The sequence below is a fragment of the Austrofundulus limnaeus genome, unplaced genomic scaffold (genome assembly GCF_001266775.1).
Source record: "Austrofundulus limnaeus strain Quisiro unplaced genomic scaffold, Austrofundulus_limnaeus-1.0 Scaffold182, whole genome shotgun sequence".
NCBI classification, from domain to species: Eukaryota; Metazoa; Chordata; class Actinopteri; order Cyprinodontiformes; family Rivulidae; genus Austrofundulus; species Austrofundulus limnaeus.
The window spans coordinates 621,519-632,994 of NW_013952584.1; the positions used below are offsets into that span (position 1 = coordinate 621,519).

Sequence of the window (11,476 nt, forward strand, 5' to 3'; positions counted from 1 at the left end):
CAAATTCTCCTAAATCACTCGTACGCACAACTTAAGAACAAATCTGTGCGTACGAATGGTTCTTGCCTGAGGCCCATTATTCCTAAGGTTGTTTTCACACCAGACACATTTGGTCTGCTTTAAGCGGGCCAAAGTTCGCTTACCTCGTTGGTCCGGACCTATTGTGCAGGTGTGAATACACTCATGCAAACTCTGGTGCGAATCAAACAACACTTCAGTTCACTTCTGGTGTGAATACAGACCAGACTCAACTGAACCAACTGCGCAAAAATGTGCCTTTTTGGACTTCATGGGTCACCATTGCTAAGCTAAATAAACTGAAATCATATGTGATTCATCGTCTCCTGCTTGGCATCTCTGCTGCCAGCACGTAATGCAGGGGTGTCAAAATCATTTTCATCAAGGCCAAGGTGAGCATTATGTTAGCCCTCTAAGGGTCAGTTGCAATGAACACATGTCATGTTTAACTTTGACTAAGCACGTCCTTTTTAAAACACTTATAAGAACTAAGTGTATGACTGACCAAATCTGAAATAAATACAGAAATTTTATTAAAAATAAAACTATTAAAGTTTTACTCACTTAGTTTTACTTCAGTTTATCGTTGATGCTGACTCTAAAGCAGCTCATTTTCAGATATTAATACTGATAAGAACTAAGTGTATGACTGACTAAATCTGAAATAAATACAGAAATTTTATTAAAAATAAAACTAACAAAGTTTTACTCACTTAGTTTTGCTTCAGTTTATCGTTGATGCTGACTCTAAAGCAGCTCATTTTCAGATATTAATACTGTGCTATCCAACATAATTGCTCAGTTACTTAAAGCCAACAGCTCAGGGGCAGGACAATTGTTATCTTTCACCTTTTAAATTTATTTTGTTGCATTTAATCATAAATTTTAAGTTTACCATTGATATAAGAAACAATTTTCCTGTTAAGCAAAAAAAATCCCCCGGCGGGCCACACGGGAGTCACCCRTGGGCCTTGAGTTTGAAACGTGWGATGTAGTGGGTCAGAACACGCAGAGCACCKTATCTCCTTTGGGTTGGGGYACACATTTACTGATGCTGCTCCAACATTAGAATATCACAGTGAAACCACCATTAAATTAGCTGCTTTTGACATTTTAAATGATATTGCAGTTGTATCATCAGCACAAATGTGAAAATCAGAAACGCAGCCTGTTTTTTTCTGGGTCTGTGCGCTCTGTCCCGCTCCCGTCCTCTCTGTCCAGTGGGAGCTCAGTAACGACMGTCACTCTTGTGGTTTTGTTTACAAGTTATAGTTTGTTTGCAAAAAAGCTCAATGAGAATGCAAACCAYACCAAACGAAAAAAATTAAGTCCACTTTTGTTCTGGATCAAACAAGCAGACCAAAAGTCTTTCCTGGTGAGAATACAACCTCAAACCTAAGCTGATTGCTAGCTCTCAGCAGTTCACTGCACCCATGCCTTCTGCCGGGGCTTGAGCACCAAATAACTTTTTTATATCAATAAAAATGTTTAACTGCTATTTTTGTGTGTCTTTCCAGGTTGAAATGAGAAATAATGCATCGAATTTACTGCATATAATATACTTTACATTTACAAGTATGTTCAAAATAAATGTCTGAATTACTAAAGGAGGTGCTGTTTATCTGTATTACAACAGTCCTTGATTTATTTATTTATTTTTATTTACTTTTTTTAGCCACAACACTCCTTGATTTAATTGTTTTTTCTTCATGTTTTTAATTTAGGATCAATATAAAATAAGTATTCACTCATAAAACACAGGCAGGTGAGTCATTTTCCTCTTAATAAAAATCACATCAAATTGTTGTTCATTTATTAGATAGCTTTGCTTTTCTTATTTATTTTAGGTTCATTAAAGTGGCTTTTTAGTTCCCATTCAAAATAAAAAAAAATAATTTCTAAAACTCTGTTTCGCTTTTCCAAATTGCCACTAAACTCTTAGGTTAATGAACATCCTGCTATTCCTTTTTTAACTGTTTTTCATAATTTTTCATTTTAATTCAAAATATATAAACTATATTTTTAGTTTTCTGTTTTTTTTTTTTTTTGGTATTTTATTAGTAGCTTTGAATGTTTTACTGTCCAAGTGATTTCCAGTGATAACTTTTAACATCTGCTACAATAAGGAACATTGTTAACAAAGAAGTTGTTCACATGAAAGGAAAATGTTTGTAATTATGCTTTAAATTATTTCTTGCTCTGTCAGCATATTRAACTGACAAATTTTAGGTACTAAAGTAAAATGTCAGGCAGCAGATAAATATGTCTCTTTTCATTTTTTTCAGTAATAAGAAGCTACATGATTATTCTGCTCACTCAAATGGCCCCACAAGATTTAATTTTTCTATACTTTTATTACACATGTTTAAAAAAGTATTTATTTGGGTTCTGGCTGAAACCCAAAAACACATACTTTTTAAATACACCCATTTGTATTTAGGAACATTAATTATAATATAAATTAATTTTATTTATCATAGCCAAGTTTTCTTGCCATAGCATCATCACATTATCTTGTGAATTTTGTGTTGTGTATTTTACTTTCAATTCTCAATGATTATAAAGTAATGTAAACAATGTGATTTTCTCAGGTGCAAAACAAAAGTAACAGAAGACAACCACATTAAGGGTGTCTTAAGTTGAAGCATAGGGCCATGGCACTGGCATTGAAAACTTTTTTTGATGGACTGTATTTGTCTACCTTCAAAGGTTTAAATAAAAATCTCATGAAATCTGTTAGTATTTAAAACTATCTGTTGGGGATGTTGTACAGCTACTGCCATGCCATGTTTTACTTCAATTTCTGTAAAATTAGCCATTTTTGTGTGTGCTATGCTCATTCACCCATGTTGGCTACCTTTCCTGGCCTATARGTTATGTATTTTTTATGGTATTTTTGATGTACGGACCATGCAAATAAAATACATGTAAAGTAAAAGTAACATTTCAAAGTATCACAAATATTCACACATATCCAACACGGCACAACAAAGAGAAACAGTAAGGCAAAAGCAGAAGTGACTTTGCAGAGAAATGTGTCACCTTTTAATTCCATTTTTTATTAACTTTGCATACTTGTTTTCTATCCAGCCTGACTGCACAACCACACTATCAACCATGTAAAGCACATACGTACAGTATACATACAGTATACACCGCCGGACCTAGAGATGAGAAATAGCTTTTTTCTCCAAGACGTGTTTATCTAAGTTTTTCATTCAAGGCCAAGGTCTGGTCTCTGTGATCAGTTGGCTGTGTTGTGGAAGAAATGCTTATTATGTGGTTGTCTGCGGGCCTTGTTTGTTGTGACCTTGAGGGTTTTTCCCTTGGCACAATGTGGTTTTACAAAACGAGAGGAGTGACCTCAGGAACCATACTAAAAATAAAATAAAGTCTTATCCAACCACTGAAATTTTTTCCCATTTCCCAGTTTAACGCCAGCTTTTCAGTGTCCCAGACTTCTGACATACAATGGTATATATGTTATACTGTATATGCAAAATATGTTACAATTTACTGTTATAATTGACATTTTAAATCAAAAGATGGATTTGTATAAGTTTGAGTGCAGATCAACTGGATTACATTTTTAGATCAGTTTCTTTAATTTGATGTTTTRTTATCCGTGTATAAAAAGATTTTGTAGTTATGCTAAAACAAATGCAACATGATCACAATTTCTTTTTTTTAGTTTTGAGTAATTAAGGCATGAGTTACTATCTAAAACTGACTGGACCTGTAAGTTTGTTATGAAAAGTTGGAAAAGTTCATATTGACAACTGAGCTAATTTGACCAGAAAAAAATAGTTGATCTAAAATGCTTAATTTGAATGTCTGGACAAAAAATAAATTAAAAAATTGGAGTCTATAAAGTGAATGGGAGATCCAACTCAGTGTTTTTTTTCTGAAATGCCAATACATGTTCATAAACACTATACTTTTATTTTTATTTGAAGTGTGAAAGTATATTCATGTATCTGTATAGATTTTACTGAAAATCATTGTAAAGTTTTAGTATCTCACTAATTTTAATGAGAATTGTTGGCTTGGCAGTAAAAGGAACAGTGCATTTCTGTGCAGCTTTTATAAAGCTTTAGTTATAGATTGCTATAAAGTTTTAAATGAGAAAATATTAAAGGATTACAGTCTTTTTTGTTTTTACAAGATTCATAATAGTGGTAAAAATGTCAAATGTAAAGGTGCTTTATTGGTCATCAGTGTATGTTTCCACACAATGATGAAATTTGTGCTCTGCATTTCACCCATCCACACCCAAGTGGTGCAGCGGGCAGCCATGTGAGGCACCCCAGGGAGCAGTTAGGGTTAGGTGTCTTGCTCAAGGACACCACGACGTCGGCATGGCGGAGAGTCGAACCTAAGACTTTCAGGTCCCAAGCCGGCTGCTCTAAAAATAAAAGTGCAATGTCATGAATACTGGTAAAAAAAAAAAAAAACAAGTAACAAAATTGTCTCTACCTGAAAGAAAGACCAAAGTCAGTAAAACTCAGTCAACTTTGGTTATGCTAAAGGAAAAAACATTTACAAGTGAGAAAATTGTACATTTTGATGTATTGGTAAATATTAGTGTTCCACTTKATTTAGCTGATGGATTCTTGTGAGTGTTGACACAGTTTAGAATTGCATATCGATATATTTAGAAAACTACTGGAGTAAACCTTTGACTGTACCATTTGAAAAGGTAAAGTCTTAAACAAGACAGCAGAACATTAGAAATACCTATCAGAGTTGTGCAACCCAATAGAAACACTGTAATAGGGTCATTCCTATGTTCGCCAGGACCTATCGTTGTTTCCCCTCACCATCTTCTAAGGAGGAAGCCCCGCCCTATTAACAGAACCAAGTGCCTTGCCAGCCAAAATTCCACTCCCATCCCCTGTCCAACAAGTGCCCACTCAAGGCCAAAAAATGTTGAGGATACACTGCCTATGTTCCCCAGATCCCCATACCTGGTACAATACCTGTACTATTTTAAAAGACATTCGAAAGGGAGAACCAAGCCTCTCTCATTACATTCATTATTAACCCTGGGAGAACAATGGTACTGGGAAACAATGGTCSGGGGGTACATAGATATGGACCCACTGTAACTAGTTTAGCACTTCCACAAGACTACTCATCGCAGGCATCATAAATCAGACACGAAAGCTATGTTTTGTTTTTACCAACTCAGCATTCCTTCATCTTTCCCTCCTTGCCTAACGTAGAAGACAGAACAGCATCGTGTTTGAGCCACAGAAAGTGACAGTTAAAGACAGGCTCAGGAGGACACCTAACAAAGCACAAAACCAGGGAGGATTCACTGATAGTCTCCCAAAAGTAATATCTCAGAACACAAAAAACAAAATCCAACACACAGCTCTGAGGAAAAGTTCTGCATTAAGGGATTTTATGGGAAACTCATCTTCCTATCAGTGAACCTGCTCATGCACAACCAAACAAAAAATAAATAAATAAATAAATAAATAAATAAATGAATAAATAAATAAATAAATAAATAAATAAATAAACAGCAGTATACAGATCTGAAGTCATTGTGTTTCATAATTCTCAAACCCTGCATGATAATTTTAGCTGTTGGCAACAAAATGTCTTTGTGTAGATGTACCCTATGTAGTGTACATTTGAAGTGTAACAGTTGTATGCAGTTTAACTGGCTTGTGCACAAGTAGCAATTGATGTGTTCTCAGTTAAATAAACCCAAACTAGAAAGACAGAGGCTCAATGAGCTTTTGTTCTGAAATCCTTCATTCTGCAGACGAGATGAATTTTTTAGCACAGTGACAAAACTTCTTCCCAGTGAGTCACTACCATCCCAGATGGTGGGTGGATCAGTCACAATGACCATCAGTCACATTCAGACTGGCCTATGCCAAATTATTACCAATCCAAATTTGTCTGAACAACAGAATTAAATGCAGATAAAAACTATTGGATTCATTCATTGGGACATTTTTTTTAGAAGTGAGAACATCAAAAAGAAATTAAACAAGTATTCCCATTACATGGGTTAGGACTGCTCCTGCCCACCAAGCCTTATGAGTTTAGATGAAAGAATAAAGGCACTGAGGAGGAGCAGAAACTCCTCCCATTTCAAACTAATCTTTTAAAATAGCAGCTATGAAGCAAATGAGCAATTAAGAATTCAGACAGCAGAAGCAAATGGACTGATGTGCTCTTTTTTGTGTGAAGAGAGCAACAAACCCAGCAATAAACAARCATTTAGCTCTTGGTTTGCACATAATAAAACTGAAAAAACAGAACACTATCCAAAAATAAAAATGAAGCATATTCAAAGAAATGACAAAAAAGAAAAGAAAAGATTTGCCTACCTTTTTCTGGTCCTCAAGCTTTTGAGATGTTGACTTCTTGGCATGCCTGCTGGCCTCTGGTACATCCATCCCTGGTCCAAATGCAGGATAACTCCAGAATAAAAGCACGGGAATTATGCTGAATAAAATCCAGATGGCTACAGTTTGCCGGCGAGGGCCTGTGTCCAGCTCACCCCTTCACCCGGACACAGGCAATCCATTGTAGAAGCTGGTTTGTAAGGAGAGAGTAAAAATGTGCCCAAGATTTATCAACACCAGGCGGCCGTTTGGAGCCGGACAAAAAGGCAAAAACTACCAGAAGAGTGCCATTATACCAGCTTGGTAAAGATAATTTCGAGGATGGTGTTCAGGCTTCAGGCTGTGAAGACAACAGGTTCAAGCTTCTTCCTCACAGTGAACTCTCTGGCACCAGCACACAGTGTTCTCTCCACATCTGGGGGGATGAAGAAACATGAAGCATTATTATTCAGATGCACAAAAATAAATAAATAAATAAAAAACACTAAAACAGGGAAGCACAATTTTAGGTTCTCAATTAATGCGAAAGCGCTGCCTCTCGAAAAAGTCAATAATCCCGATGGTGCTGCACTGTAGAAATGGCAAGAGTATCTGCATATCAAAGTGAATGTTGCCATGGAGCTCAGAGAGCGAAGAAGGAGCTTCTACAACATGTTGGTTGGTTTACACTGACTGATTGTTTTTGATTGTTCCCCTTTCCTTCACAACTAGTTTCCAGCACAAAGAAACACTGGAAAATTTGAGTCACGCTCAGGTCGGGCAAACTTGCTCCCAGCTTTCCAAGCCTGGAAAGATAACCACAGTATTGGCAGATGGCTCCTTTATGGACTCCACAATGGACCAAAAATTTGCTCTAACGATAAATGGAGGGAATCTCCTGCCAGATCACATAAAAAACTTGATTTGAGTTTTTTTTTTGTATCACAACTGAAAGATTACCAGCCCTTCCTCTGTGACTGAAAAGAGGAATGCCTGTATGTAAACAGAGTATCACTACAATGTCTAACAAGACAGACTGTAGTGAAAAATCTGATGTTTCTTTAGATTCTTTTGAGTCACAATCAGAGAGAGATGAAAAGTCAGAGCAGGGAGTTCACCTTTTGAAAAAGTTCCTCTTTGTTTTATCTTTCGGTTTCACTTTGGCTTAAGCAAAATAAAAACATGCCAGTTATCTAACAAAATGGGGAAAATTATGTGTATTATGCCAAATTTCTTATACTGTATATTAAGATGTGTTCTTCCCATTGTTGTATTTGTAGGAAACACATCACAGGAACATTAAAACCTTAAACCTGAATAAAGAATTACTTTTTTATCAGAAAAGTTTCAGATTGAAACCATTTAGCAGCAATTTCCATCTCTTAGATTTAAATTGATACACGTAGTTTCCATGTAATTCAAACATTTTATTTTAAACCTAATTTTGCAATATTCCCATATTTTTTTATATTCATGGAAAAAATAATGAAATCATGATGATACAGGCCTGAAATATTCAAGGACTTCAAAAAGTGCCTTAAACAATTCTTTGAGGAAACAATCTAATGAAAATCACACACACAAAAAAGGAAGAAGTAGTTGCTCTTTTGTTGAAAGGCAGTTTGAGTTTTTTAGCTGTTGCCTCAATCAGGTTTCAGTAAGTTCCTGGGTCTAAGAAGCACAGCTCCATACAGGTTCAATGCAGCCCAAAAAAGACCAAATGGAATAGTTTTGTCTTTAGTTGGAAGTAGAGAAAGAAAAATAACACCCACCCTTATTAGTGGGGAATGTCTAAGGTAGCTGAAACCCAGGCAGGGACTCAGGAGACACAGGTAAAAAGGTAGCTGATTTTATTAAATACAGGAAAAACAAAGGTGCTGATGAGGCAGACAACTCTACTTACAAACTCAGGAAATGAACTCAGAACAGGATACAGGGAAAATTGGGACGATGTAACCAGTGCACATTATGCTCCTCTACACGGAAGGACCCAGTGGTGGGCACCAGTCCGCTAAAGCACAAACCCGCTAATTGCGGACCTAAACATTTTGTTTGCGCTTACTAATGAGAAGTTCCGTTTTTAWTGACTAAATTTATAAAGATTTAATTATGTAGTATTTGCAACATGACAGTTATTACAAGTATGTTGATTAGGATGAACAGAAATACTGGTTTTTGATTGTTGATTACATAATGCACCAGATTATTACACTAACATATTTTGTAATAATTGCCGCAAAATGTAATAATGTTATTATATAATGCATTGAAGACTTATTACATTTTGCGTGAGTTATTACATAATGCAGTTTTAGCGCGCATTTATTACATTTTGAAGCCTGATTTTATTACATTATTACATAATGCGTTGTTATTACAAAATGAGGTTTTACAAGGACAAATTTCACACGAATGAAACTCACAKGTCTTATGTCTGTCWTGTATGTCATCTGTATGATCTTGAATCATTTTTCTTTTAAATTCTATGTTGCAGGCTCTCAGGCCCCTGTTGATGCAAGTGACACAGCACCATCTTTGCATGAATCTTGCCCTGGTCAGAAGTGATACCAGCCTGCAGGTAATAACTTATGTTAAACTAATGTTTATAAAACGATTTTATCTCATGAGACAATTCTATAGTCGCTACCTTCAAACAAGATTCAGTCATTAGAACACACACATTTTTAGCGGTTATCCTTGTGGGGCCCCAACCAAGCAAAAACCTTCACACACACATTTAGATTTTTTCAATGTGCCCTTGTGGGGTCCTCCCATCTGGATCAAAGTTTTTTTGACTTTTTATATCATTGTTGCACCACCTATCATTGTCAAAGCAAGAATGTTGGGGTGGGTGTAGTAAGTCTTCTGGGGTGGGGATTGGTTAGTGGCCTTTGGTGGTGGCTGGGGGTCGTGCTGGGCCGGCTGGTTGGCCCCTTTGCTGTGGCGGGGGCTCACCCTGGGTGCCCCCTTGCTCTGTCGGCAGTTGGGTGGGTGCTCTTGGCCGGGTCATCCTTGCTGGGGAATGGTGGCCTCTCTGGGCGGCGGGCCGGCAATGGGGCTGGGGTCGGGTTTTGGGGGTCTGGGTGGCTCTGAGTGGGCGGGTGTTGGTCCCGGTTTCTGGTGGCCTTCAGGGCTCCGTCAGTCCATGGTCTGGGGTTCTGTGGACTTGGCGGTTTGCCTGGAGGGAGAGGATTTGAGCTGCTCTTCCTGGGTGGGTTTTGGGGAACGGGAGGGCTTACTGGGGCCAGCGGGAGAGCTGACTCCCTGTGGGAGCATTTTGCTCCTTCAGCTTATTCTCCCCATCCCTCACCGCACAATTCCATCCTCTTCACTTTCAACTTCACCCATGTAGGGTTTTTTTGGGTCACAGTTGTGTTAAAAGAGCAACAATATCACCTTTCTATTTGCCATAACCACCTGGGCCCCAAAWTTGATTGTACATCTTAGACATTCACTCATAACATTTTCATGACATTCACATATAGGAACTTATGGTGGGCACTCATGGCTATAGGTGGCTGGATGGCACCACTTTCACCTCCTGTGCCTGTGACCACCCCCCAAGGTTTGCATATAGACACTTAGGGTTTTGGGTTAGAGTAGTGGTGGAGGGGAAACTGGCACCACGCCGGCCTCTGCCTCTTCTTCTTTCCCTTTTTAATTGCTCTATAGAACAACACGCACCAACAGTACATCTGGGGGTGGGGGTGTGTGTGTCAGGGTCTTTATTCCCATCCCGTTCCCTGACTGCCATTTGGGGAGGGAGTCCTGAAGAAGGGCGGGCCGCCAGGTGTGGTCCTGGGCTGTGGGTAGGCTCGGGGCTTGGACGGTTGCCGGGGGTGGGGCTGGCTCTCCATCCCCCCTGGTGGTGCTCCTGAGGTATTGCTCTTGGTTCCTGTGGGTTGCCCCCTGGCCGGGGTGGCTGCCAGGTTCCGGGGGTGGATGGCTGGGGGGGTGCACTTGGTCATTGGCGGTGTGGTGGGGTGGTCATGGTTGTGGCTTCTCTGCAGCGGGGGGCTGGCTGGGTGTACTGGTGCGGCCCGGGCCGGGCCTTGGCTGTCTGCTCCTCTCCAYCTCAGAATGATTGGGTCTACCTCCTGGGTTCGGGTGTGTGCTGCCTCCAATAGGGGATGGGTGCATGTCCTAGACCTGGGGGTATTGAATGTGTTTCGGGGGTATGAGTGGAATGTGACGTCCTTGTACGTCTTTGATTGAGTCGGGGTGAGGATGAGGGTGGGATGGTGCGATTGTGTATGTTTGGGTATTTGTCAGGCTGCGGTCTGGGCTGCCCTTCTTGCTGGTTTATCTGGGGGCCCGCTGCTACTCGGCCCCCCAGTGGGGTGAGCGGCTRGCCGCCGGCATGCTGGGGGTTCCCGGGGTCTGGGGCTGGGCGCTGGSCGCTAGGCGCTGGGGTGTGTGCCGGCCTGGCCTGGTGACTGCCTGCTGGGGCTCGGGGTCTCTGGCCCTGTCGGGCTTTGGCCTGGAGGGGGTGCRCCCTGKGGGCCTGGACCTCTGTGCCCTTTCCTGGATCTGCTCTGGTATGGCGGGTGCGGGTGGGGCCCATGAGTTTGTCGCTGCTGGCCCCGGCGGCTGTACGTGTGGTCGCTGGTGGGACTCTCCCAGTTCTCCCCTATGGTCTGATCTGGGGGGTGGGTGGGCGGATCTTCCCGTGCGGGTGCCCCTTGGAGCTCTGTGCTCGGGATCCCTCTCGGGCCCTTGGGCTCTGGTCTTCCCTATGTCTGCCTCGTGTCTTGGGGGTTGGGTCTCCGGTCCTCCCCAGTCACTATTAAATATTCCATTGGAGAAATATTGTATATACAAGCATGTTCACAACCGCTCACAAACAGGTGTTCTGATCCAGGGGGTTCTGACTGGTCACTAAGTGTGTACTGTATATACTGTATGTCTGTATATACTGACAATATTTATGAATGTATATCTTTATATATGTATGGGTATGTGTATATATTTATTTACAACACCAAATTTTCATCTGGGATCAATAAAGAATTTTTGAATTTGAATTTTGAATTGAATTATATATGCCCTCCATGTATTTATCCATTTATTTTTCAGGTGAGCGGACAGATGTTGGGTGTGTGGTCCTGTGT

The 11,476-nt window shown here is 40.0% G+C and overlaps 1 long non-coding RNA gene across 1 annotated transcript in view; it reads right to left on the minus strand.

The window, feature by feature from the left end:
- LOC106524317 (uncharacterized) overlaps window positions 1–11,476 on the minus strand; it is a 208,173-nt gene that overhangs the window by 174,115 nt on the left and 22,582 nt on the right. The window contains exon 2 of the long non-coding RNA XR_001310993.1: window positions 6,369–6,801. This is a non-coding gene — a long non-coding RNA (uncharacterized LOC106524317). The remainder of the gene's footprint in view (window positions 1–6,368; window positions 6,802–11,476) is intronic.